Raw genomic sequence first — 27,772 nt, 5'->3', positions numbered from 1 at the left:
TTGAATGATAAGATGACTAAACATATGACCTTGCTTATCTCATCGTGTTGTTATGGGCTGTTGAGTCATAGCTCTGAATTCTGCCCTGGCCTGAGCCAGTCTCAATGACTCTGGCACACCTACCCACTATTAAACCAGTGGCTGTGTCAATCCATCTCATCCTAGGTCTTCCTCTCCTGCACTATCCCTCCACCCTTCCAAACATGATGTCCTTATCAAAGGATCAGCTACATGTCCAAAGTATATGGGACAGAGCTTCGAAGTCCTAGCTTCCAAGGAGAAGCTTGGTTTCACCCTATCCAAGAGATCTCGTCTTTCTAGAATCCAAATTCTTCCAGTTTTCAGATAAATAAACAGAAGACTTTCTTTTTAGGATTACACATATTTAATGACTGATATGGAACTCTGGTGACCTCGTGACAAGTAGCTGTACTGCAAAACAGAAGACATGCAGTTTGAATACCCAGCCGCTACGCAGAAGAATGGGCAATCTCCTCCCATATAATTAACAAGTTGCCTCTGAAAAACCATTGGAGGGTCAGCAATGAGTTGGTTCTGACTCAACAGTATACAACAACAGCAGCAAATGAAAAGAGGACACACACACACATACACAGAGACAGAGACACAGAGAGAGAGAATGAGAGAATTATGAGGATTTTGGTGACAATTTAGACTTGATACTCTGTTGATGGTTTCTCTCATCCTAAACTGTGAAAGTTTAATTTCTTGTTACAACTGTTTACAATCAGTTCTTATAGTCTGGAGGATAGTGAAATATATCAAAAGTCAAATGAAACCCATTGCTATCAAAATGGGTCTGGTTCAAAGACGGACAAAGGAGAACTTCCCCCATAAGATTTCCAAGACTGTAATCTTCAAAGAAGCAGACTGCAATATGCACCTTTTAATATATCTTTGAAAAATAAGATCAAAAAAAGATGACTTCCATTGAATCACTCAGCTGATGGATATGTAAAAGTGAATTAAAACTATCAAAGAAAAAAATCATTGCCTCTTTTTAGCTCCCTCTTGTGGCCACAGAGAAAAAGGCAAACATAGTTTGTAATAAACACACTGCTTTCCTAACAATATCTACACTAAGATTTTCACATGTGTATATCATGCTATGCTTATTTGATAGCTTAGAAGAAAGGTTTACTTACAGAAACAAATGAGAAGGTTTTTTAATCTCCTTACACTTTATTACTGGAGCATTCAAGAGAAAATTAGAAGTCTGTTATACAAGAAGAAAATCTCAAGTAAACCAACAAAATTAAAACCAACCACAGAAAATTAGCACAAAATATTTATCTCTGGAGGAAAACTATTCTTTAATAAAAAATTTCAGAAATTAACAGTTGGGATATTAACAGTGAACATCAGTTTAATAAAAGCTCTGAAGAAATCATGCAATTAAAAAATCTATTTAACTGTTTTATCTAAAATTATTTTTTTAAAGTAAAGATTTTGGTATGTTTATCTCCCTTGGGAAATTAATGATGATTACACATATTCATCATACAATTACACAACTATGCTGTTTAGAGTTGTTGTTGTTGTTGTTGTTATGTGTCATCGAGTCGCTTGCGACTCATAGCGACCCTATATACAACAGCCCTAAACCCTACTCTATCCTGTACCAATCGCATTGCCTCTGATACACCCATCCCGATTACCCCAGTCACTAAATCAATCCACCTCATAGAGGGTCTTCCCCTCCTGAGCTGTCCCTCCATCCTCCCAAGCATGATGTCCCTCTCCAAGGAACTTGTCCCTCCTTACAACATGTCCAAAGTATGTCAGATGAAGCCCCAGAATCCTTGCCTCCAAGGAGTAGCCTGGTTTAACCCTCTCCAGGATGAATCTGTTTGTTTTCTTGGCAGTCCATGGTACATTTTCTCCAGCACTACAGCTCAAAGGCATCAATTCTCCTTCTGTCCTCCCTAGTCATTGTCCAACTCTCTGATGCATAACAAGTGATTGCAAAGACCATGACCTATATTAGGCACACCTTAGTCTCCAGAGAGACACCGTTGCTCTTGAGTACTTTAGAGAGGTCTCTAACAGCAGACTTTGCCATCACAATACATATTGTGATTTCCTGACTGCTGGTGCCAAGAGTGTTGACTGTGGAGCCAAGCAAACTGAAGCTGTGAACAATCTCAATCAAAGTTAAATACCGTATAATCTGTTTGGTGGTGGTGGTGGTGGTCTGTCCATTTGCTGTACAGAGGTAAATCACTTGTGGTTGCTGTGATGCTAAACACTGTGACCCTGATGTGCCAAATGTAATAATGGTTACCGATGGTGGCAGTGTTTGGTGGAGCTCCCCTATTAGACAGGCTTGGAAGCAGGAGTGGCTTCCACTTCTGAAATAGCTTGCCTCCACATACACTTTGAACTTGGACAAGCGATGAAAGTTATACAAGTGTTCAGGTCTTTCATTCATAAGGTCACTATGAATTGCCTATGACTCAACAGCGCTTAACAACTACAACAACATAATCAGTTAAGTGTCTATATTGTTGTTCTTGTTATGTGTTGTCGAGTCGTTTGCGACTCACAGCGACTGTGTACAACAAGCCCTAAAACATGCTCTATCTCTTGCCAATCTTTTTGTCTCTGACAAGCCTATCCCCATTACCCCAGTGAGCAAATCAATCTATCTCATCAAGGGTCTTCCTCTCCTGTGCTCTCCCTCCACCCTCCCAAGCATGACATCCTTCTCCAAGGACTGGTTCCTCCTTGCAACATGTTCAAAGTATGTCAGGTGAAGCTTCAGAATCCTTGCCTCCAAGGAGCAGCCTGGCTTCACCTTCTCAAGGATGAACTTGTTTGTTCTCCCAGCAGTCAATGGTATATTCAATACTCTTTTACAGCACAAAAGCTCAAAAGCATCAACTCTCCTTCTGTCATCCCTAGTCATTGTCCAGCTCTCTGAAGCATAGCAAGTAATAGCAAAGACCACGGCCTGTATCAGACACACGCAAGTCTCCAGACTGACACTGTGGCTCCTCAGTATCTTGGAGAGGCCTCTGGCAGCAGACTTTCCCAGTGCAAGTGCAAATAGTTAACTAAAGATAAGAATGAACTAATCAGTCAATGAAGTTCAAGTTTCAATTGCTTCAAATGCTTATGAAAGTGGATAATGAGTAAGGAAGACAAAAGAACTGATACCTTTGAACGCAATGTAGATTACTGACTATCCCATAGACTGCCCAATGAACAAATCAGTCTTGAAGAAAGTGCAGACAAGGGTACCCCATACAGGCAAAACAATGGTGACATTTGATCTCGTATTGGACATGTTGTCATGAGGGACTAATCTTTGAACAAAGATATCGTGCTGGAAGAAAGAGGATCAAAGAAGGAGTGGAAGACCTTCAGTGAGATGGCTTGGACACAGTTCCTGCAACAGTGGGCCTCATCATAGAGACCATGAGCATGGAGAGGTTCAAATCTGTTTTCACACGAGTGGCTCTGAGTCAGAGTTAACAACAGCAACAACTCAAGTTACTTTTCAGATATTTTTGTCCTAATTTTCTATATGAATAGCTTGGTTTTGAAAATTTCCTCTGTTGTTGCTTTTGAAAAAATATACTAAATCTCACGTGCAGCATATAGTTTTTATATGTTTGATTCCATACTTTTGATTATATTCTTCATGTCCTGTGTGAGTTTTTGCTAAGAGGGATATTTTGATCTGTCCCTCAAGTCTCTTAACTTTAAAATGTCTTTGGTCATCCTTGCTTTATCAGGTAAGCATATATATAGTATTCTTTTTATAATTTTGAAGTTAGCAAGAATAAAGAGCATTAGGGAAATGCTCTGTTTGCAATGGCTGGGAATTCATATTTGCTTCTATTATCCCACATTTTAAAACTGTAATTTATGTTAATTGTATGGAAATAGTTGCATATCTATTACCACCTTTTTGCAGTGCAGAATTATTGTCTGCCTTAATCTTATCCACTCCTTCCAAAATCTTATTTTCAAAATACTGTCTGAGTGTCTTCCTATTCAGAACCCTTGAGTGAGTTGAACTTTCATAAATATACTTGTTTACATAGTATAGTAAGTTCCTGACTATCTGAATAAAATTTGGTTAAGAATTGGTCTTAATTCAACAGTATCATTCCTTTAGTGTTTATATCACATGCAAGAAAAATAATGATGAAGATCATTCAAAAATGGCTAGAACAGTACATAGACAAGGAACTGCCAGAGTTCAAGCAGGATTTAGAAGAGGCTGTGGCACCTGGGATATCATTGCTGATGTCAGATCGATCCTGGCTGAAAGTAAGGAATACCAGAAGAATGTCTATTTTTGCTTTATTGATTATACAAAGGCATTTGACCGTGTGGATCATAACAAGTTGTGACTGACACTTTGAAGAATGGAAATCCCAGAGCACTTGATTGTGCTCATGAGGAACCTAACCCTGACCAGGAGGCTATTGTGAGAATAAAGCAGGGAAACACTGCATAAATTAAAATTGAGAAGGGAATATATAGGGTTGTATTCTCTATCCATAGCTATTCAATATGTATGCAAATTACCTGAGAGGCTGGACTCTATGAAGAGGAGTGTGGCATCAGGATTGGAGGGAGACTCATCAATAACCTATGTTATGCAGATGACACAACCTTTCTTGCTGCAAGTGAGGAGGACTTGAAACACTTGTTGCAGAAGATCAAGGAATACAGCCTTTTGGATAGAATGCATCTCAATGTCAAGAAACAAAGATTCTTACCCCTGGAATGACAGGCAGTGTCATGATGGATGGAGAGGAAATTGAAACTATCAACAACTTCATTTTACTTAGATCCACACTTAACGCACTTAGAGCTATCAGTCAGGAAATAAGGAGACACATTGCACTAGGAAAATCTGCAGTTAGGGACCTCTCTAAATTACTAAGGAGTAATTATGTCAGTTTAAGGACTAAGCCGTGTCTGATTTGGGCCATAGTTTTTCAGATCATTTGCTATGCATCTGAGAGCTGGACAATGAATAAGGATGACAGAAAAAGAATTGACACCTTTGAGCTATAGCATGGGAGAACAACACTGAACATCCTGAGATGTCCAAGAGAACAAACAGATATGTCTTGGAGATGGTGCAGCCGGAATGCTCCTAGGAAGCAAGAATGATGGGGCTTTGCCTCACATACTTTGGACATGTTGCTAGGAGGGGCTGTTCCTTGGAGAGGGGCATGATGCTGGGAAAGGTAAAGGATCGGCGAAAGAGAGGAAGATCCTCAACCAGATGGACTGACATGGTGACTGCTGCAATGAGCTCTTGTATGTCAGGAAGTGTGAAAATGGCAGAGGGTAGAACAGAGTTCAGATATTTTATTCATAGGGTCGCTGTGAGTTGTACTAAACTCAATAGCACCAAACATCAATAAAAATATTAAAGAATAGAAAAGAATATCAATATCAACACCCACTTACAAACACATCTTCTTTTTTTTCCTAATCATGAAAGGATCTCTTGATGTTCTTAGGTGCCATAAAGTCAATTCTGACTCATTGCAACTCTGCATGCTGCGGTCTGAAACCTTGTCCAATCATGTAATAGTCTCATCATTTTGGTTGTGCTTAAACCCTGCCATTACTGTGCCTTTTGCTCTTATAGAGGATCTTCTCTCCTTTATTGACCTACTTTTCTAAGCATGACATCCTTTTCCAAGGACTGGCCTTTCCTAATAACATATCCATATTATGTGAAACAAAGTCTCACCATCCTTGCTTTTAAAAAATACATCGGCTGTATTTTTTCCAAAGCAGATGTGTCTATTCTTTTGTCAGGCCATGTTATATCCAAAACTCTTTGCCAACACCACAGTTCAAAAGCAACAAGTCTTCTCCTGGGGCCTCATTCATTGTCCAACTTTCATATGTTTAAGAAGCAATTGAAAAGAACTTGGTTTGGGTCAGGATCATCTCAATATTTAAAATAGCATTCTTACTCCCAGGGTATTTTAAAGAGGCAAATATGCCCAATGTAGCATGTGATTTGCTTTCTTGACTGCTGTTTCTGTGGTTAATTGTGGATCCAAATAAAATTAAAGCATTGACATCTTCAATCTTTTCTCTATTTATCATGACATTGCCTGTTGGCCCAGTTGTAAGTATGTTGTTTCCTTGATGGTGGTGTGTAATCCATACTCAAGACTTTAAGCTTTGATATTCTTCCATAAATGCTTCAAGTCCTCTTTACTTTCAACAAGCAAGGAGTGTCATCTGCCTATTGGAGGTTGTGAATAGGTCTGCCTCCACTTCTGATGCCGCATTCTTCTTCACACAGGCCAGCTTCCCAGATATTTGCTAGGTATACAGGTTAGATAAACACACAAACTCATGGCCATCGAGTCAGAACTGACTCAGAGCTGACCCACCATCAGGTTTTCAGAGTCTGTAAATAGTATAGGAGGAGATTGTTCATCTCTGTCCCACAGGGTCCCTGGTGGATTCAAAGTGCAAAACAGGTCTCTGAAAACCTGCTACAAGGTCATTTATGAATCAGTGGCTTAGTGGTAAGAAGTTGTGCTACCAACCCGAAGAAAAGTGGTTCAAATCCGCCAGATGCTCAGCTAGAGAAAGATGTGCAATCTCCTCCCATGGGATTAACTGCCTCTGAAAAATTCCCTGGAGAGTCAGCTATGAGTCAGTACTGACTCAACAGTATACATCAACCACATGAAGATTTACAGCCTTGAAAATCCTATGGGGAGTTCTACTCTGCCCTTCGAGTTGGAATTCAGTTCAATTGCAATGGACATCCTACTATCCTCACTAGAAGGAGAAGGGTTTAACTGTTCAGTTTGTATGTCACCTCCAAATTTTACACAGTTCTAGAGCTAGATGGATGTATGAAAAGATAGATTATCATTTTCTAAGCCTTTTCCCCCTTTTTCTAATTATCTCAATGATCTTTATTTCCTCCTTTTTCATTAAGAATGTGTATCTAACAAAGTTATTATGCTAATATTTGCAATTTAGTGAACAAAATTGTCATTTGCCTTTTCCAAAGCAGTAATGAAGTTAACTATACTTCTATATACATATTTGCCTTTCTTATTTCCTGTGAATTATCTGACCATATTATTTGTCCAGTTTTGTGTTTCCTTTTTCTTATATATTATTGCTTCACAAATGTTTTCTCCTAATCTATTTTTTCCTACATCTTAGGTGAATCAAGTGCACCTTAATCTTTAAACTGACATCCTTGCTCTTTGACACCAGATTCCCCAGTTCAACACGTCTTTTGATTTCTTGTCTGCAGCTACCATGGATGTTGATTATGGATCCAAGTAAAATGAAATTGCTCCCAATTTCAATCTTTTCTCCCTTTATCATGACAATGTGCCTATTAGTCCAATGGTGAAAATTTTTATTGGGGTCAACACTCTTGGCACCAGCAGTCAGGAAATCAAAAAACGTATTGCGATGTGAAAGTCTGCTATTAGGGACCTCTCTAAAGTACTCAAGAGCAACGGTGTTTCTCTGGAGACTAAGGTGTGCCTGATACAGGCCATGGTCTTTGCAATCACTTGTTATGCATCAGAGAGTTGGACAATGACTAGGGAGGACAGAAGGAGAATTGATGCCTTTGAGCTGTGGTGCTGGAGAAGAGTATTGAATGTACCATGGACTGAAAACAAGCAGATTCATCCGAGAGAGGGTTAAACCAGGCTACTCCTTGGAGACAAGGATTCTGGGGCTTCGTCTGACATATTTTGGGCATGTTGCAAGGAGGGACACGTCCTCGGAGAGGGACATCATGCTTGGGAGGGTGGAGGAACGGCGTAAGAGGGGAAGACCCTCTATGAGGTGGATTGATTCAGTGACTGGGGTAATCGGGATGGGTGTGTCAGAGGCAGTGTGATTGGCGCAGGATAGAGCAGGGTTTAGGGCTGTTGTACATAGGGTTGCTATGAGTCGCAAACAACTCGACGGCACATAACAACAACAACAAACAATGTGTCTTAAGCCTAATTATTCTAAATTCCAAAAAGAAACTAGATACAGTAAAAGAAGCACATAATTGGGAAGATAGATGCCATATTCAGATCACCAAATAATCAGAGAGGAAATAGTTACTGACAACAAAGAAATAGACAAGAGTAAAACCTTGACTTGGAGTGAGAAAATATATTTCTATTCTTTTTTATTGTTTGTTTGTTTTGTTGTGTACCGTCGAATCAGATCCAACTGGCATAGGAGGAGATTGCCCCTCCTTCTCCAGCGGAGTATTTGGTGGATTCGAACCGAGGGCTTTTGAGATTGCAGTTAAATTTGTATTCTTTAAATTCAACTGCTTGTGATATTCCTTTTACAGCAGCAAGAAACTAAGATATATTTCAGTCTTCTTCTACATAATCTCCGAGACTTGATATTATGCTAAACAGTAGCACAAAGCTGTATCTTTGTACTGAGAATTGTATTTTCACTTACAATTGAGTGTACTGGTTTGTAAAGTTCTTCTTCCTTTTAGATTATAACCCAATTATTAATATGAGTCTTAAGAAAAACTGTTTCCAAATAGTCTGATTTGAACAAAGTTTTCTCTTTTTCAATGCACACAACAGAGCAAAAACAGAAGAGAATTCCTTGTTCAAGTTTCTAAGCTTTTTATTCCCAAACCACAAAAAAAAAACCCCACCAGAAAACAGCAATTTCTTGCCCAGAAACAGTAGCTTGCTCATTATGCACAGCACTGGAGATGTTAAAATTCCAGAACAACCAAAAACAATTTAAAGCAGGTTATTGAATACTCCCCAAGATGGAATGTTGGTTATCCAGGAATATTCACAATGATCTCATGCTCTCTAATCAGAATACTATTTCGAGGAGATTATTTTAAATGTATCCTTGAAATCTTACCTCATGAAACCTAGAGCTCTGAAAACCAAGCTTGAATATTCTCCAGCATCAATGTAAGCAGGAGGAAAATACCATGACAATTGTGATGCATATTTGCAGAATATACTCGTTTATGCATATTATTTCTACTGAGAGTAGAACAGCTGCAGAAGGAGAGAAAGGAGAGAATATTGGAAAGTAGAGGGATGATCTGTGGATTGTGTTTAAAAAAGAAAAATTCCCTCAAAATAAGATGCAGAAGGACTCTTTTTGTCCTTTGACCGACTTTAAAGAATAATCTATTAGATATCTTTCCTCCCATTTACTTAAATAACTGTCTTACTGTTTATCAGCCCTAATAAATGTGGATCAGGAGTTATACCCACACAGCAAGGGTAACTCAAGTCAAAACAGCAGTTTTACCCAAATAAATCAATAGTCCTTTTCGTTTATCTTTGACTTATCTTCAATGGTTTCTACTCGTCTTTCCCCACAGACTCAGTGACATGAGTTTCATATCTTAGAAGCTAGTCGCTTAAACTGTGTCATATACCCTTGTGTCCAAGTATGGTCACTATAAGGGAGCTGTCACTGACAGCCCTTGTGGAAAATTAATGGCTGACTACAGAGGGCAATGTGATAGGACAGATGGCTCTGTCACCACCACCAGTCTGAGAGGCTGAAAGAAGCTCAGTGTCTGGACAAATACCACCGCGTTTCATACACTTGCTCCTTTGTTAATCTGATCTCCCTGTCAGCAGCTGTCCTTCATTGTTTGCTTTGGGAGGGGAGATGTTTCTTTTTCTACAGACATTTTCTGCTGTTTTCCATTTGTTAATGAGTCGAAGGAAACACTTCAAAAATTCCTTGAAATCCCAAACCAGAAGAGAGGTCTCTCAGTCATGTCTTCAAAACAACAGTGAAATTTCTATTTTGTGCAATGCTAACAAAATATTGATCATCATCCTGAGATGAATTACTGAATTTAAACTCATTTTAAAAGTTTATAGTATCAGCTAGGGCTACTTACCAGCATAAGGTCATGTACAGAAAACATGATTAGGTTTATGCAGTGAAGGAGAGAAAAGGGAAAGGGGTGGAGAACAAGTCATTCAGAATGGGAAAGACATGGTGAGAAAAACAATGTATATGAATTTTGTAAGCAAACCAATATAAAATAAAAATTTATTTTAAGACAAAAATAATTCACAATAGAATTACTGGACAATTCATAAATTTTGCACTTTTTACCAGTATCCAGGAATCATTTAAAATTTCTCTTTTCCCCCCTCAACAGAACTTCTAAACCATGAAAATGCAATATAAGCAAAATCTGAAGCATTCCCAAAACTATTTCCCTCTTCTTCTGCCTTCTTGGCCAATCTTAAATCTCATTTCCCTTTTGTCAAGACATCTTTGGTGTTAACAGCTGGCTACAGAAAAGAAGCAGAATGGTTTAGGTTCTCAAGTGTCGAGGTCATGCCTCAATTGAGTGACACAAGGATTTGCCTCAGGAGAGAGCTCATCTGCATCCTAGCACCTTTCTAAATGATCAAACGTGCATCTTTACCAGGAAATTCTCTGATATGTGAACGCTTACCATTAATTTGTGAACTAGTTATCATTAATGTCTAATACTTATTCTCTTCTCATTCCTGCTATCTTGTAAACAGCGTATTATTCTGATAGAGATTAATATACTCACATGCTAATCAAAAGGTTGTAATTTTTCGTTCATTCAGAAATGTTTTGGAAAAAAACCCTGGTGATCAACTTCCAGGGACTCAGCTGTTGAAAATCCCATGGAGCACAGTTCTGCTCTGACAAACATGGACATAAGTCCCAAGTCCAATCACATAGTCCACAAACCATGGGAAATACTCATTCCGCTTATAGGAATTTACCAAAGGTGTCCTCAAACCAACTTATTCAGTTAGCATGTCACTTATTTTGCAACAGTCCATGTTGATTGTGGTTTTTCGAGATTGTGGATCTCCTAGTTTGATTGCAATTACTTCTTAATTACATGGTCCTCTCTCATTACCAAATCTGATTTGTAAGTTCTTCCTTCTGCAAAGGCCATTTGTAGGGGCAAATTTTTATATCCTTACAAGCCTTTCATGAAGTTTTACTAGGTACTACAATATTGAGGTATAAATAATCTGAAAGAAGCAACAATGTCAGTCTAGAGACTAAAGTGTACCTGATCCAGGCCATGGTCTTTGCAATTACTTGCTATGCATCAGAGAGCTGGACAATGACTAAGGATGGCAGAAGAATGGATGCCTTTGAGTTGTGGTATTGGAAAAGAGTCTTGAACATACCATGGACTGCTAAGAAAACAAATAGGTATGTCTGGGAGAGGATGAAACCAAGTTTCCCCTTGGTGGCTAGGATTGTGAAGCTCCAACTCACATACTTTGGGCATGTGGACAGGAGGTTAAGTCCTTGGAGAAGGACATCATGCTTGTAAAAATGGAGGGTTAGCATATGAGAGGACCACATTCAACAAAATTGATTGACATGTTGTCAGTAACAATGGGTTCAAGTGCTTGGAGCTTTGAGGATGGCATTACACAGGGCCAGGTTCAGATCTGTTGCTCATAGGACTGCTAAAAATAGAAGTCAATTCAAAGGCACCCAATAACAGTAAGACAGCATTTGCCCTTTTCACACTTATTTCTGTCAAGTTGATTCTGATCCATTGTTACACTATAGGACAGAGCAGAACTGTTACATATGGTATCCAAAGTTATAATCTTTACAGACGCATGCATCCTCCCTGATAATAACTGGTAGATTTGAACCATTGACCTTTCAGTTAGCTAAGCACTTAACCAATGCATAATCCTATGTCCTTCTTATATGATAAAGAATACACAATACTGAAACAGATTGAATGCGATGCAACTATGGAACACCAGATGTCTTCTATTAAAAATAGTTGTTAAAGACTCTTAGAATATGTAAAATAACAACAGACATCGCAATAATTTATTTTTTATGTAAATATGTTATTCATGTTGACATATAATTGATTTCTTTTTAAATGAATTAATGTTTTAAAACTCCCCAGTAATAATTTCTAATATAATAACTATCGATAGCTATAATGCTGTTGTTGTTGTTGTTGTTGTTGTTGCTATTATATGCCCTTGAGTTGCTTATGACTCATAGTGACTCTGTGTATAACACCCTGAATCCTACTCTATCCTGTGCCCACCTTATTGCCCTCGTTACCCCAGTCATAGACAAAACATGTAAAGATCTTCAGTAACATTTAAAAGTATCCTGTTGCTGCTGTTATGTACCATTGAGTCGGAGCCAACCCATAGCTGACCCTCCAGTGAGTTTTCAGAGGCACGGGAAGAAATTGCCCATCCTTCTCCCATGGAGCAGCTGGTAGCCTTGAACCTCATGCCTTTGGGATTGCAGCACAGCTTCTTGCCACTAGGCCACCAGAGCTCCCTATTTAAAAGTATAAACAAACAAAAATTCTCATTGCTGTCTAGTCAGTGACATTCCTATTCATTGCATATCTAGTTACTTCCCCAATATAATAACACAGAGTAGCGTCTGTCAGGTTCCAAGGCTGTAAACCTTTATAGAAGAAGATTGCTCCTCTTTGCCTCACAGGCTGGCTCATAGCTAGCTGCTAAACACATTATGCACTACACCACCAGGGCTCTGAAATAAAAATCTTGAGGACCTCTGGTATGTTATTGTTGTGTGTCATCAAGTTGATTCTAATTTACAGCAACCCTACAGGGCAAAGTATTATTGGCTTACAGCTGAAATAAGATGACAAAGTATATGAAACATAAAAAGATCACTACTGAACAAACAGCATGTAACCAAGTGCTGGTCAGTGTGAGACAGACTCAAAGTGAAGAACTTAAAGGAAAAGTAGAGAGGAGGAGATGGCATGAATAATTGAGAAGGGTGACGTTCTGATTAACTGCATATCCAGTTACATCCCCAATATAATAAACTGGCAGATAGGTGTGCCTCTAAAAGCAAACCATAAAGACAACCAAAGGCACACAACTGTCAAGATGCAGGGCACCCTTCGCTGAATGCTGTCCATATAACTTTAGCTCATTATGACATTTTGATTGATAGACTAATCTTCCATCCTCCTCCTAGTCATCAGCATTCTCAAGTCCATTGTTGCAACCATTAGGCCAATGCATTTCATCAAGGGCCCCCACATTTTTGTTGACCTTCTACTTCACTAAATATGTCCTCCAGTGTCTGAGCCCTTATAAAAACATGTTCCAAGCAAGAAAATGGACATTTTATTGCAATTTGGAATCTCCACTCAGATTTGCTCAGCACCAGTGACTCTGCTGGTATTTGGAATATGGGTGGTATAGCTTCCACCATCAGTCAGAACAACATAGAAGCCACTTCTTGCTGCTGTTGTCGTTGTGTGCCATCGAGTCAGAACTGACTCACAGCTGACTTTCCAGCAGATTTTCAGAGGAAGTGACTCACAAGAGAGGAGATTTCTCACTCTTCTCTCCAAGAACTACCTGGTAGATTCAAACTGCATCCCTTTGGATATAGTAACATTTACAGCAGAATGTGAGTCTTTAGTGAGATGATTGACTTCAAAAGCCCTTTTGGAAACACTGAAAACATTCTGACTAAAATATTTAATGTTAGTGAAAAACTTTCATTTTTCCACTTGTTATTGTTGCTGTGTAACACTGAATTGAGATCAATCCATAGCTGACCCTTCAGTGGCTTCTATGGCTAACATTGAGAAGAATGAGAATCTCATTGATACAGCAGTCAGGAGATTGGGACATGTATTGCACTGAGAAATTTTGCAAATTATTGAAGAGCAGTAACATAAATTTGAGGACTAAAGTGCACCATGGTCTTTTCAATCATTTCCTATGCATCTGAAAGCTGGGCAACAAATAAATAAGGATGACAGAAGAGAGTAATGAATATCCTATGGGCTAAAAAAAAGAACAAATATGTCTTTGAGAAAGTGCAGAGTGCTCTGTGATAGCAAAGATTATAAAGCTTCATCTCCCATACTTTGGTCATGTTGCTAGAAGAAGTTCTTCCTTGGAGAAGTACATCATGCTTGGAAAGGTGGAGAGCTGGCAAAGAAGAGGAAGACTAGACTCTCAGCAAGATGGATTGGCACAGTGATGGCTACAATGGGCTCAAGTGTCTCAGGAAGTGTGAGGATGACACAGGATTGGACAGGGTTCAGATCTGTTGTTTATAGTGTCACTATGGGTCATACTCAACTCAATGACACCTAACAACAACTTTGGAAAAGAGATATCTTGCATTTGCTTTATCTTCCCCAGTCTTCTTGTCATTCAAGTCTCTTCTTGAAATAACATTTCCTCAAGTGCCCATCCTCCAACCTCTACTCTCCACTGTAGAGCTTAACTGTGTTTATTCTCAGTACTTATGTAATAAAGAACCCTGTGGTTCAGTGGTTAAGTGCCCCATAGCTAAAGATAAGGTTAGTGGTTTAAACCCACTCACCACTTCATAGGAGAAATATGTGGGAGTCTGTTATGGGAATTTCTACTATGTCTTATATAATTACTATGAGATGGAATTAATGAAATGGCAACAAGTTTGGTTTCTTTATCTCATTTATATTTATTAGTTTATCATTTGTCAACTCCTGCTACACAAGGGCAATGGTGGCTCAGTGGTGGCATTCTCAGCTTTCATGTACAAAATAAAGTTGACTTTCTGAGCAATTCATATATAGGAACAAGCAAGTTTCCATGAGTTTGAGGTAACTCAAGGACAACAAAAAATAACATTACTGCTGCAATGAAACTCCATGACACAGATATGTGAATAATCTTATAAAATTTACAACTGGAGTATAGCACAAACTAAGTACTTATTAACTATTATAAATAAATTAATACAGTGTATTAGTGTACTAGCAAATACGGAAGATCAGTAGAAGATGTATTTGGACCTTAATTGCAAAAGGACATAACTTGCAGTATTTTATGAGATATAGTACTGATTATTTAAGATATATTATAGAAGTCATCATAAAATCATCTTAAAGATCATCAGAAGATTTGTACTTTGTTGACAATTTGAATAGTCCCTTCAATTTTAAAGGACGTGTGTTCATTCACCTACTAATTCACTTGCTAATATACTGTGAGTCAAGAATTATGTTTAAAGGGAGCTCTGGTAGCCTAGTGACAAGAAGCTGCACTGCAATCCCAAAGCTGTGTGGTTCGAATCCACCAGTTAGTTGCTCTGCTGGAGAAGGAGGGGCAATCTCCTCCTGTGCCAGTAGGACCTGACCTGATGGCACACAAGTAAAAAAAAAAAAAGAAAGAAAGAAAAGAATTACATTTAGCACAAAAGTACTACCGTGAGTAAGACACCATTGTCCTTAGTTCCACAGGGTTTATAAGCTAATGGATAAGAATATTACAAATTAATTTTAATAATATTGTTGTTGTTGTGCCGTCAAGTCATTTGTGACTCATAGCGACCCTATGTACAACAGCCCCGAACCCTGCTCTATCCTGTGCCAATCGCATTGCCTCTGACACACCCATCCCGATTACCCCAGTCACTGAATCAATCCATCTCATAGAGGGTCTTCCCCTCCTGTGCTGTCCCTCTACCAAGCATGATGTCCCTCTCCAAGGACCTGTCTCTCCTTACAACATGTCCAAAGTATGTCAGACGAAGCCCCAGAATCCTTGCCTCCAAGGAGTAGCCTGGTTTAACCCTCTCTAGGATGGATCTGTTTGTTTTCTTGGCAGTCCATGGAACATTCAATACTCTTCTCCAGCACCACAGCTCAAAGGCATCAATTCTCCTTCTATCCTCCCTAGTCATTGTCCAACTCTCTGATGCATAACAAGTGATTGCAAAGACCATGGCCTGTATCAGGCGCACCTTAGTCTCCAGAGAGACACCGTTGCTCTTGGGTATTTTAGAGAGGTCCCTAACCACAGACTTTCCCATCGCAATACATTTTTTTTCTTTCCTAGCTGCTGGTGCCAAGAGTGTTGACCGTGGAGCCAAGCAAACGGAAGCTATGAACAATCTCAATCTCTTCGCCATCCATCCTGATGCTACCAATTGGTAATATAAATAAATATATATATACACATATAAAATATACATCAAGAGAGATACAGTAGCTATGCAAACAGGTTCTCCAAACTAGGGTAAGGCAGGGTGTGGGAGGTATTAGGAAAGACTCTCAAAAATTGTGATAGGAATATATTTTCCACATGAGTAAAAATTGTTTTGTTGACAGGTACCATCAAGATTACCACAACTCATAGCAATGCTGGGAACAACAGATCTGAATCATGACTTACACATTAGCCAGATAAAATGACCTGAAAATTCCCTATAGGCTGAGAATACAGAATGTTAACATTTCTGAGAAGAGGCAGAGCACTTTCTCAACCCAAAAGTTCAAATGTACCTGATCCAGAGGCCAACGAGAAGCCATGAAAGAGTTCCAAGCGAGGCAACAGCCTGATCCAAGCTGGCAGCTGTCTTATGGAAGATAGGGTGGAAGGGACCAAAACTGAAAGTAGAGAAACCTCTTTCGAGGATGTGGTGGGAATCCAGATGAGAGGTCATTTTTGCATGCAACTAAGTATTGTTAGTGCAGACTGAGTAGTTGGACTAATTTAGAAATCTTTAAGAGACAACATGGATTAAATTGTGAAGCTGATTGGATGCTTGAGATGAGGAAGGAGGACTTGTGTTAAACCAGAGATTCTGGTATAACTTCATGTGCCCCATGATATGTGGAAAGTCACGCAGACCGAGTCTGTTAGCAGAAGGAAATTGACCTGACTCAGAGTTAGTCAGTTAGCCAGAGTCCAGAGCAGGGTACAAAAATGTTTATTTATTGTTTTAATTCAGATAAAGTTAGCCTCAGAGAAACCTAGAACCTGTTCTTCCTTCTCTTCCTGGCAATGGAGTCAAGGCTCCACCCTGCCTCTACTCTTTGTGGCTAAAGCCAGAGAGATTCCAAGCCCTTTTGTCAGAAGCTAGCAGGACAGATCCAGTTTTTAGTAATATTGGAGACTCTTATTCCTCAGAAGTGTAGTCCTCCAAGTTAAACATACCCCTTCCTTTCAAATACTGATCTCTCTGGTGTTAGTATGTGAATTATTTTACATATATATGAATATATTATAACATCATATTCAGGTTCAAATCCCTGCATAGGGACAAATGAACTAGATGTCTTCAAGGTTTCTCTTAGACTTACTTAATTTTTCTTAAATTGCATTTTTAACAAAAGTTTACAGAAAGTTTGACTTTTCATGCATTCATTATTACACATTTTCCTCCCTCTCCCTCCCTTCCCCCTTCCCCAGTCCAATTTTTAATACACCCTTTGTCCAGATTGTCAATTGTCACACATCTAATGCACAGTCATACGTTCCCTTCCCAGAGGTTTTCCTCTCATCTTCTCCAGTGCAGTGTTCATTATCTATTCAATCTTTTCCTTTTCTCCTCCCAACGCCTCATCCTAGTTCTATTTTATAATAGGGATATAATGCAATATTTGTCTTTGTGATTGAGATATTTCTCCAAAGTACTGAAGAACAATGATGCCAGTCTGGAGACTAAGGTTTGTCTCATACAGGCCATGGTCTTTTCAATCACTTGCTATGCAACAGAGAGCTGAACAATGAATAGGGATGATAAAAGGAGAATTGAACTGTGGTGCTGGAAAAGAGTACTGAATATACCACGGACTGCTAAGAAAGCAAACAGGTTCATCCCGGAGAGTGTGAAACCAGGCTACTCCTTGGAGGCAAGGATTCTGAAGTTTTGTCTGACATAATTTGGACATGTTGCAAGGAGGGCCCAGTCCTTGGAGAAGGATGTCATGCTTGGGAGGGTGGAGGGACAGTGCAGGAGAGGAAGACCCTTGATGAGATGAATTGATTCAGTGACTGGGGTAATGGCTGTAGGTGTGTCAAAGACTATGAGATTGACACAGGAAAGAGCAAGGTTTAGGGCTGTTGTACATAGGCTTACTATGAGTCACAGGCAACTCGACAGCACATAACAATAACAACAACAAATAATGTCTTCCAGGCTCCCCCATGTTGTGTAGTGTTTTACAAGTTTATTCTCAATGTTGCAGATATTCCGTTGTGTGAATGTACTATAGTTTATCTATCCTTTAATTTGTTGATGGGCAGTTGGGCTGCTTGCATCCCTTCATTATTGTGAATGTCATAATAAACATGAGTGTGCATGCACGTTTGAGTTGTGGCTCTGGTTTCTTTAGGGTGTAGTCCCAATAGTAGGAGAGTTAGGCCAAATGGTATTTCTATTTCAACTTTTCAGAAAGCACCAGACCACCTTCCATAGTGGTTGTACCATTTTACATTCCCACCAGCAGTGAAGAAGTGTTCCAAACTCTCCACACCCTTGCCAGCATTTGCTGTTTGCTGTCCTGTTGAACTTCATTATTGTTGCTGGGTTAAGATGATATCTTATAGTTGTTTTTATTTGCATCTCTCCGGTAGCTAGGGATTTTGAACATCACTGCAGGAAACAAAAAGAGATCTAGAGAAGTGAAGGACTACACCATACTCATGATAGGAAGACTCAATATCATAAAAATTACAATTCTATTAAAAGCAATCTACATGTTAAGTGCAATCCCAATACAGATATCAATTCCATTCTTTGACAAGATGAAAAGGCTATTTCCAATTCTGTCTGAAATGGAAAAAGACCCTGAATAAACAAAGTAGCACTGAAAAAAAGAGAAACAAAGTAGATGACATCACATTCCCTGACCTCAAATCCTACTACGCAGCTATAGTGGTCAAGACAGCATGGTACCGGTTCTTTGACAAAGACATAGATCAATGAAATAGAATTGAGAACCCAAAAATCAACTTGTCTACCTATAGTCAGCTGATTATTCACAAGGAGACAAAATAAATTAAGTGAGGAAATGACAACCTTTTTAACAAATGGTGCTGGCAAAATTAAAAAACCATCTGCAAAAAACTTAAGCAAGACCTCACACCACACACACAAAACAGCTCAAGATGGAACGGGAACCAGAAACTATAAAATTCATCAGAGAAAAACTAGGAACAACTCTAGAGCTCTAATCTACAGCATGACCAGACTTATAAGAAAAATTAAAAGCCTACAACCAGGAGAGAATAAAATAGATGAATGGGACCTTCTAAAAAGCAAATCCCTATGCATATCAAAAATCTTCTCCAACAGGGTAAAGAGGAAAATCACAGACTGGGAAAAATATTTGACAATGACATATCTGATAAGGCACTCATATCTAAAATTTATTGAATACTCCAACACTTTAACAACAAAAAAAAAAGACAAACAATCCAATTGCAAAATGGATGCAAGATATGAATAAATACTTCACCAAAGAAACAACTTCTCTAGACTTTTAATGGTTTCATCTCTCAAAAGCTATGTACCTTCTACAGACATATTCTAAAGTATGCATATGTTATGATAATGAATGTTACTATACTACATCCCTTCCTCCTCATGAGTGGATCTCACGAAGGATAAACGCTCCAACCTGATACAGGACTAAGGCGACAAGTTAGATAGTAACACAATTTGACAAACTAAGGTGTCCTGAAAGGAGAAAAAAAAAGCTATGAGGGAGATCATGATAAGGTGCACATGAGACAACCAAACAAATTTCTATGAGAAAGTAAACAAATGAGTTAAAGATTATTATAAAAAATAAACTAGTGCTAAAGACATGTGAGTCCTCAGCTCATAGAACTAAAATTAAACCACAGGAATAGGTTAATTTGTCTAAGAAGATTACAGTTATAAGATAAAAATGCTCAGATCTCAAGAAAGTTACGTTTTAAGTAGTGAAAGAAATTTACAAAAGAAACTGAGAGGGAAGGAATGAACAAAAAAAAAAGGAATGAAACTACAATCCTAGGCATTTTCCCCAGAGAAATGAAAATGATGATCAACGAATGATTTGTATGCAATGTCCATTGCAAATTTCTTTAAAATAGCCCCAAACTGAAAGCAATGTAAATATCCATCGATAAGTAAATGAAAAAACAAATTGCAATACATTCCAACAATGAACTACTCAATAATATGAATGATTCACAAAGACATTATGTTGAAGCAAAGGAGCCAGACACAAAGGATGATTTTATTTAACTCCTAGAATAGACTAAAGGAATACATGGTAGGTGACAATCAGAGCATCGGTTGCCTAGGAATTACAGTAAGGGTTACCTCAAAGAAAGGGGACATAAATTTCTTAGATAAAACAGGGACTCTATTTGGATTGAAATGCCCTCTCATAGGTGTATACAATTGTGAAAACTCATTGAAGTAAACATTTAATGTCTATGTCTTTTTCATGTGCATTCTACCTCATTTAAAAATTATATTAAATTGTTTTAAAAATTAAAAAAAGAAAGGAAGAAAACTAAGCAAATATGTGGTTACAGGATCCAGTGGGAAGAACATTGCCAAAGAGGGTGTGTGATCAGTTGAATATTGGTGAAAGATCAAGTTAAACATTGAAGGTATCCATTTGGCTTAGCAATACGTCACTAAAATCTAAAAGCAGCTAAATGGGATATGAAATATTAATGTGTCAATAAAAAGATTTTTTTTGTCTAGACATAATAAAACAATGAAGTTCTGACTGATAAAAGATATGCAACGTTTTTCATCTTCTTATCCATATTTCATCTCCTACATACAATTGAGAACATGACATTTTTATGTCAATTTAGTTAAATGCCTCCTTAACCAGTTGATCACTATGTTGTTGTTGTTGTTGTTGTTGTTATGTGCCATCGAGTCACTTGCAACTCATAGCGACCCTATGTACAAGAGCTCTAAATGCTGTTCTATCCTGTGCCAACCTAGCCATCTCAAATGCACTTATTCCCACTGCTCCAGTCACAGAATCTTGAGTGTAAATTAAATACACTGATTGGTGTACTACTGAGATGATTTATTATTGTAGCAAACTATCTTCATTCTGAAAGTTCCAGTGGAACCAGGAGTGTTTGGCATCTCGGGTAAAGTGCCCACTCTAGAAATCTCGTAAGAGAGTGCTCATGTAACTGAGAGGAATCAAGAGAAGCTAGGTAAAATTTCAGCTGTGATTGAGAGGGGACAAATTAATTAGCATTAAAAGGGAGAATGAGAGCTTTATCTCTAAGTTGGACGTTATCTGGTTGACTTGGCTTTGGTTCTACTTTGGTTTGTGTTTTAACTCTGGTTTTCACTATTGTTAGATGAGAAGATTGACGGCTGAACATACTGGCTGCACAGCTTGATTGCCCGGACAGACACTAATGAGTTGTGTTGTCTTCCCGTTACCTCTGGATCTCTGAAGTAAGTATACAGTTGAATTGTTGTTTGTGTTAATTGCTATCTAGTCAATTCAGACTCAAAGTGATCCTAGGTGACAGCAGAATTGCCTCACATTGCCTTAAGCTGTAAATCTTTAGGGCAACTGATTGCCAACTCTTTCTTCCAAACAGATACTGTGTGAGTTTGAATCACCCTTGGCAACAGCAACCAAGTGCTTACCCAACAAATAACACACACACAAAACCACAGAAAACAACCCACAACCAAAACCTAGTAGTTGCTGAGTAGACAGTAACTCCTAGCAACCCTACAGAAGAGGGAAGAACTGGTCCATAGGTTAAAAGATCATGCTTATAGATGCAAATGGCTGCATTTTTCTCCTTGGAGTCACTCATGTTTTTGAATTGACAATCTTTGACTGGCAGTCTAGTTCTTAACCACTGTACCTCATTGTTCCACTCACCAAACCCAACCCACTGATCTTGGGTCAATTCTACTGGTTACCACCCTTAACAAGGTCTCCAAGGTAAGAACAGCTGATAGATTCTAAGTACTGACCTTTTTTGTGTGTAAACCTTTCTTAGCTGTTTACAATAGTGGAATTATACTTCTCTTTTTTGTGACTGACTTAACTTCACTCAATAAAATGTCCACTAGGTTCCTCCATGGAATGCATTATTTCACAAATTCTTCATTCTTTTTTGTGCCACATGATATTTCATCCTGAGTATGTACCATCATTTGTTTAAACATTTCTTCACTGACGGTCCATTGATGGAGTCATTCCCATCTCTTTTCTATGATAAATTATGCTGCTGTATGTTGAAGGAGATCCATATTTATTCCCATCCCCCCACAAAGGTGACCCCACTGTAAATTATGGAACAATATCACAACTATCCCATGCAAGCAAAATACTGCTGAAGATTATACAAAAATGACTGGAACAGTGCTTTTACAGAGAACTACCAGAAATACAAGCTGGGAAAGATCCACTGTGAAAAACAATGTATTCAAACTTTGTATATTCAAACCAATATAAAATAAAGAAAAAAGAAATACAAGTTGGGCTTAAAAGAGGCCATGGCACTAGGCACTTTATAGCCAATGTCTGATGGATCTTGACTTGAAGCAAAAGGTACAAGATGAATGGCTATTTGTATTTCACTGATTATGCAAAAGCATTTAACTGCATGGATCACAATAAATTGTGGCTAACATTGAGGAAAATGGAAAGCTAGAACATCTGATTGTGCTCGTGTAAAACCTATACTTGGACCAGCAAGCACTTGTCAGAACAAAGCAAGGAAACACTGCATGATTCAAAATCAGGACATGAGTGTGTCAGGGATACATCTTGGCTCCATACCTTTTCAGTCTAGATACAGGACAGATCATTCAAGAGGCTGGACTTTATGAGGAGGAATGTGGCATCAGAAATGAAGACTCATCAACACCCTACGTTACGCAGATGACACAAGCTTGCTTATCAAAACTCAGAAAGATCTGCAGCATTTGCTATAGAAGGTCAAACATTATAGTCTTCAATATAGATTGAAGCTCAACATCAAGAAGACACAGATTCTAACCACGAAGAGATTGAAAGTGTTCGTAATTACAGCTTGTTTAGTTCCACAATCAACACTCTTGGCACCAGCAGTCAGGAAATCAAAAGATGAATTGCATTTGGAAAAATATACAGTCAGGGACCTTTCAAAAGGGCTAAAGATCAATGATGTCAGTCTAGAGACTACAGTGTGCCTGATACAAGCCATAGTCTTCTTAATTACTTCCTGTGCATCATCAGAGAGCTGGACAATGACTAAGGATGACAAAAATTGATGCCTTTGCCTTGTGCTGCTGGAGAAGAATATTGAACATATCATGGACTACAAAGAGAACAAACAGGTTTGTCCTGGAAAGGGTGAAACCAAGTTGCTACTTGGAGGCTTTTGAAGGATTTTGAAGTTCTATCTTACATATACTTTTGGCGTGTTGCCAAGAGGTCACAGCACAGGAAAGGAAGACCATGAGAAGATGGACTGATACAGTAACTGGGATAATGGGGGTAGGTGTATCAGAGACAGTGAAATTGGCTCTAGATAGGACATGGTTCAGAACTATTATGTATAGGGTTGCAGGCAACTAGATGGCACATAACAATAACAACAGGATACATAAGTATATATACTGAATTATCTTCAACAAGATATTTTTCTAGAAATTAAACATTCTGTTGGGTTATCTTAGGAATGTGCACAAATCTAATCAGCCAGGCAGCAGTCTTCCAAACGGCTGGGCATGGACAAATGATCTTCCCCAGCATCTACTTACGGAAATATCTCAGTATTCTGTTGATTCTTTTTTTATTAAACTTTATTAGTTTTAATGAACATTTACAGAGATTTTGGGTTTTCATTCATTCATTCATTGTTGCACTGTTTTCTCTACCCTCCTCCCCAGTTTGTTCTTCTCCCCCTCCCCGAATGTCTCTTTTAATTGTCCAATTGCCACAGTGCTTGTCAAAGTCAGTTCTGATTAATCTCCTTTGTCAGTGTGTCCTTTGGCATTCCCTATCACTCCTCCCTGAGAGAGACTTCACCCTGAGTCATAAGGAAAAGGGGATGGCGTATTCTCTTAGCTACTTCCTGCTGAAAAGGGACATTGTGGGTTTCAGGGTGAAGATCTTCTCTCACTACTCTAAAGGGACCCTTTGGCAGTAAACACATAGACTATTATAGAGACTGATTTTGGAATTTAGATGCACTGTTATCAGTCGTGCTTAGCCGTACATGTTCATATCCTTGAAGATGTATTATGGAAGTGTTGCAGCCTAGAAGACACAAATTTAACTAACAAGTTAAAAGTACATGAGTCAAAAATTAAAAAGCAATAATATTCTGAGTAAAGCCTCTAATAGTGACACAAATCAAGTTACAGAGGGAAGGTGATTCTTACAATAAAAGGCCTATAGACTAGCACTTTATCTATTATAGTGTAGAGGTTAGGAACCACAAGATGTAGAGGCTCAGCTATGTCATATATGGTTCTTAAGTCCTGGAGCAAATTCCATCTACCACTGGGTTGTTTTACAACTCAGAAGTTTTAATGCAAGGTAGAGGTAAAGTAAGGAACTGCTTATGAGGTTTTCCGTCCATTCCAACAACTAAGAAATAGTGAGAAGAGTTGGGACCTCAGAAGGCTTTTAGGACCAATTAGTAGGCTCTGTGTCCAGGAAAAAATTAATATACTTACCAGTAATGTTAATGCTCACCCACAGCTCTTCTGGGAGGGTCTAAATCGTTGAAGCGTCCTCCTTTGTTTCCAGCTGGGTTCTTTGATGGTCTTTATAGTTTTCTTTTTTTATCCCTTACTTGGTTCATCTTGAGTTAGTTTTTGTATATAGTATGGCTCTTCTTTTAATTGTTTGCAATATAAATTCCAGTTTTACCAGCACTATTTGTTAAAGAGGCGGTATTTCCCCCACTATCTGGACATGGAAGCATGAGTAGCATCCACTTTCTAAACAATATGCCTCTGGAAACTCTATGAACTTTGAGAAATGACCATAGTTATAGAAAGGCTTCAAGTCTCTTATTCACAGGGTCACTATGAGTCATGCTCGACTTTAATAAGATAATCAACAACAATAACAACAGCTGGATTTTATACTTTGTCAAAGATCAGCTGCCCATGTTGTTGTTATGTGCCATCAAGTTGCCTGCAACTCAGTGACCCTATGTAAAATAGCTCTGAACCTTGCCCTATCCTGAGCCAATCTCACTTACTCCAACACACCTACCCCCATTTCTCCACTCACTGGGTTAATCTATCTCGTTCAGGATCTTCCTCACCTTCACCAGCCCTCTATCCTTCCAAGCACGATGTCCTTTTCCAAGGACCAGTCCCTCTGGGCAACATGTCTAAAATAAGTTTCAAAATCCTTGCCTCCAAGGAACAACTTGGTTTCACCCTCTCCAGAACAGACTTGCTTGTTCTTTTGGCAGTCGATAGGAAATAGTGAGAAGAGTTGGGACCTCAGAAGGCTTTTAGGACCAATTAGTAGGCTCTGTGTCCAGGAGAAAATGAATATACTTACCAGTAATGTTAATGCTCACCCACAGCTTTTCTGGGAGTGTCTAAATCGTTGAAGCATCCTCCTTTGTTTCCATCTGGGAGCTGGGGCCTGTCAGTCCTGTCTGCCATGAGGACCTGATGTGGGCCACCTTGGCCAAGTGTCCTTCAGAGCCACACTTAAAGCAAGTGAGTGGGAGCTTCCTCTCTACCCCCTTGCCTATCTGTGGCTCTTGTCTGTGACACTGTCTGCTGAAGTGGCCCAGATTTCCACGGTGGAAGCAATTCTGACCTCCTTTATTACTTTTGGGTGGTATTCTGTTGATTCTTGAAGTCTTGCCTTCTCTTGATGCCTTCCACACATCTTGGACTCCTCTCAGATTATTGGTTCTTGATTTTATGTTACTTCCTGAACAAAACTGATACCCAGCCAATTCTTTTTGATACAATGACTCTATGTCTCCCTTCCATCTTCTTCTGATGTTTCCTGCATCCTTCGATATTTGCCATATTGACTATTTTCCCCATGTTGAATATTGATATGTTCTGCATGGGAGCAATGGTGGCATAGTCTATAAAGCATTGTTCTGCTAATAGGCCATACCTCTCTGGTGCTTCAAATCCAATCCATGAGAAAGGTAGGCAATCTCCTGTGTGATCTTCAGCCTCAGAAAACTGACAGAAGATCACCTATAAGTTATCTCTGACTCCACGACAATGACTTTGAGAATGTGAGGACAATGATTTCCCCAATCCCTGAGATTTCATCAATGTATTCACTATTGCCGTTGATATTTATTGCATTTTTCTTTTCTTTATCAATTCTTCTCTTCACATGCTTGAAAATCCTATCTTCATAATGACTGATAAAAGAAGTAACATTTACCCTCTAAATTCATCTGTAGAAGATGTGATAATTAACCAGTTAATCATTAATTACTTTATATAATTAATAAAAACTACTATGGAACTTACCACTGGACCAGCTGGTAGCATCAGGATGGATGGCGAAGAGATTGAGATTGTTCACAGCTTCAGTTTGCTTGGCTCCACAGTCAACACTCTTGGCACCAGCAGCCAGGAAATCAAAAAACATATTGCGATGGGAAAATCTGCTGTTAGGGACCTCTCTAAAGTACTCAAGAGCAACAGTGTCTCTTTGGAGACTAAGGTTCGCCTGATACAGGCCATGGTCTTTGCAATCACTTGTTATGCATCAGAGAGCTGGACAATGACTAGGGAGGACAGACGGAGAATTGATGCCTTTGAGCTGTGGTGCTGGAGAAGAGTATTGAATGTACCATGAATTGCCAAGAAAACAAACAGATTCATCCTAGAGAGGGTTGAACCAAGCTACTCCTTGGAGGTAAAGATTCTGGGCTTTGTCTGACATACTTTGGACATGTTGCAAGGAGAGACAGGTCTTTGGAGAGGAACATCATGGTGGGTAGAATGGAGGGACAGTGCAGGAGGGGAAGACCCTCTATGAGGTGGATTGACTCAGTGACTGGGATAATCGGGATGGATGTGTCGGAGGCAATGCGATTGGCACAGGATAGAGCAGGGTTTAGGGCTCTTGTACATAGGGTTGCTATGAGTCTCAAATGACTTGACGGCACATAACAACAACAACTATGGAACTCTCCATTCTTGTTTTTAAATTTTCCTACATTTATGCCTTGCCTTTACAAATAGATTTCAGACATTTTGAGCAAGAAGATAATTTGATTTATCTCTGAATTTCAAAGAAGAGCACACTATAATTTAGGTACTTTTCACGGATTGAATCCCAAAAAAATTACATGTATATAATGACATTGTGTAAAAGCTATGTAATGATCTCCCAGGATCGGATAAATGCCCTAAGTGCAAGAGAATTAAAGGTGAGATGCAACTTAACATCGATAAAATGTACAGGCAGTTCCCCTAGGGTATGGCCTGTGAGACATTTTCTCTCAACTAGGGAGAAAAGAAGAGGAATTTTAGCTGAGAAGGAGGTACCTCAATGTTGTTGTTATGTGCTGTCTAGTTGCTTGTGACTCATAACGACCCTATGTACAACAGTCCTAAACTCTGCTCTGTCCTGTGCCAATCACACTGCCTCTGACATTCCATCTCAATTACCCCAGTCACTGGATCAATCCACCTCATAGAGGGCCTTCCTGTCCTGTGCTATTCCTCCACTCTACCAAGCATGATGTCCCTGTCCAAGGACTTGTCTCTCCTTACAACATGCCCAAAGTATGTCAGGTGAAGCCTCAGAATCCTTGCCTCCAAGGAGCCACCCGGTTTAATCCTTTCCAGGGTGAATCTGCTTGATACTCTTCTCCAGCACCACAGCTCAAAGGTATCAATTCTCCTTCTATCCTCCGTAGTCACTGTCCAACTCTCTGATGCATAACAAGTGATAGCAAAGACCATGGCCTGTATCAGATGCACCTTAGTCTCC

This window comes from Elephantulus edwardii, unplaced genomic scaffold (genome assembly GCF_000299155.1).
Source record: "Elephantulus edwardii isolate Elephantulus edwardi_28Jun2011 unplaced genomic scaffold, EleEdw1.0 scaffold00002, whole genome shotgun sequence".
Taxonomy (NCBI): domain Eukaryota; kingdom Metazoa; phylum Chordata; class Mammalia; order Macroscelidea; family Macroscelididae; genus Elephantulus; species Elephantulus edwardii.
Note: the sequence above shows the minus strand (reverse complement) of the source record.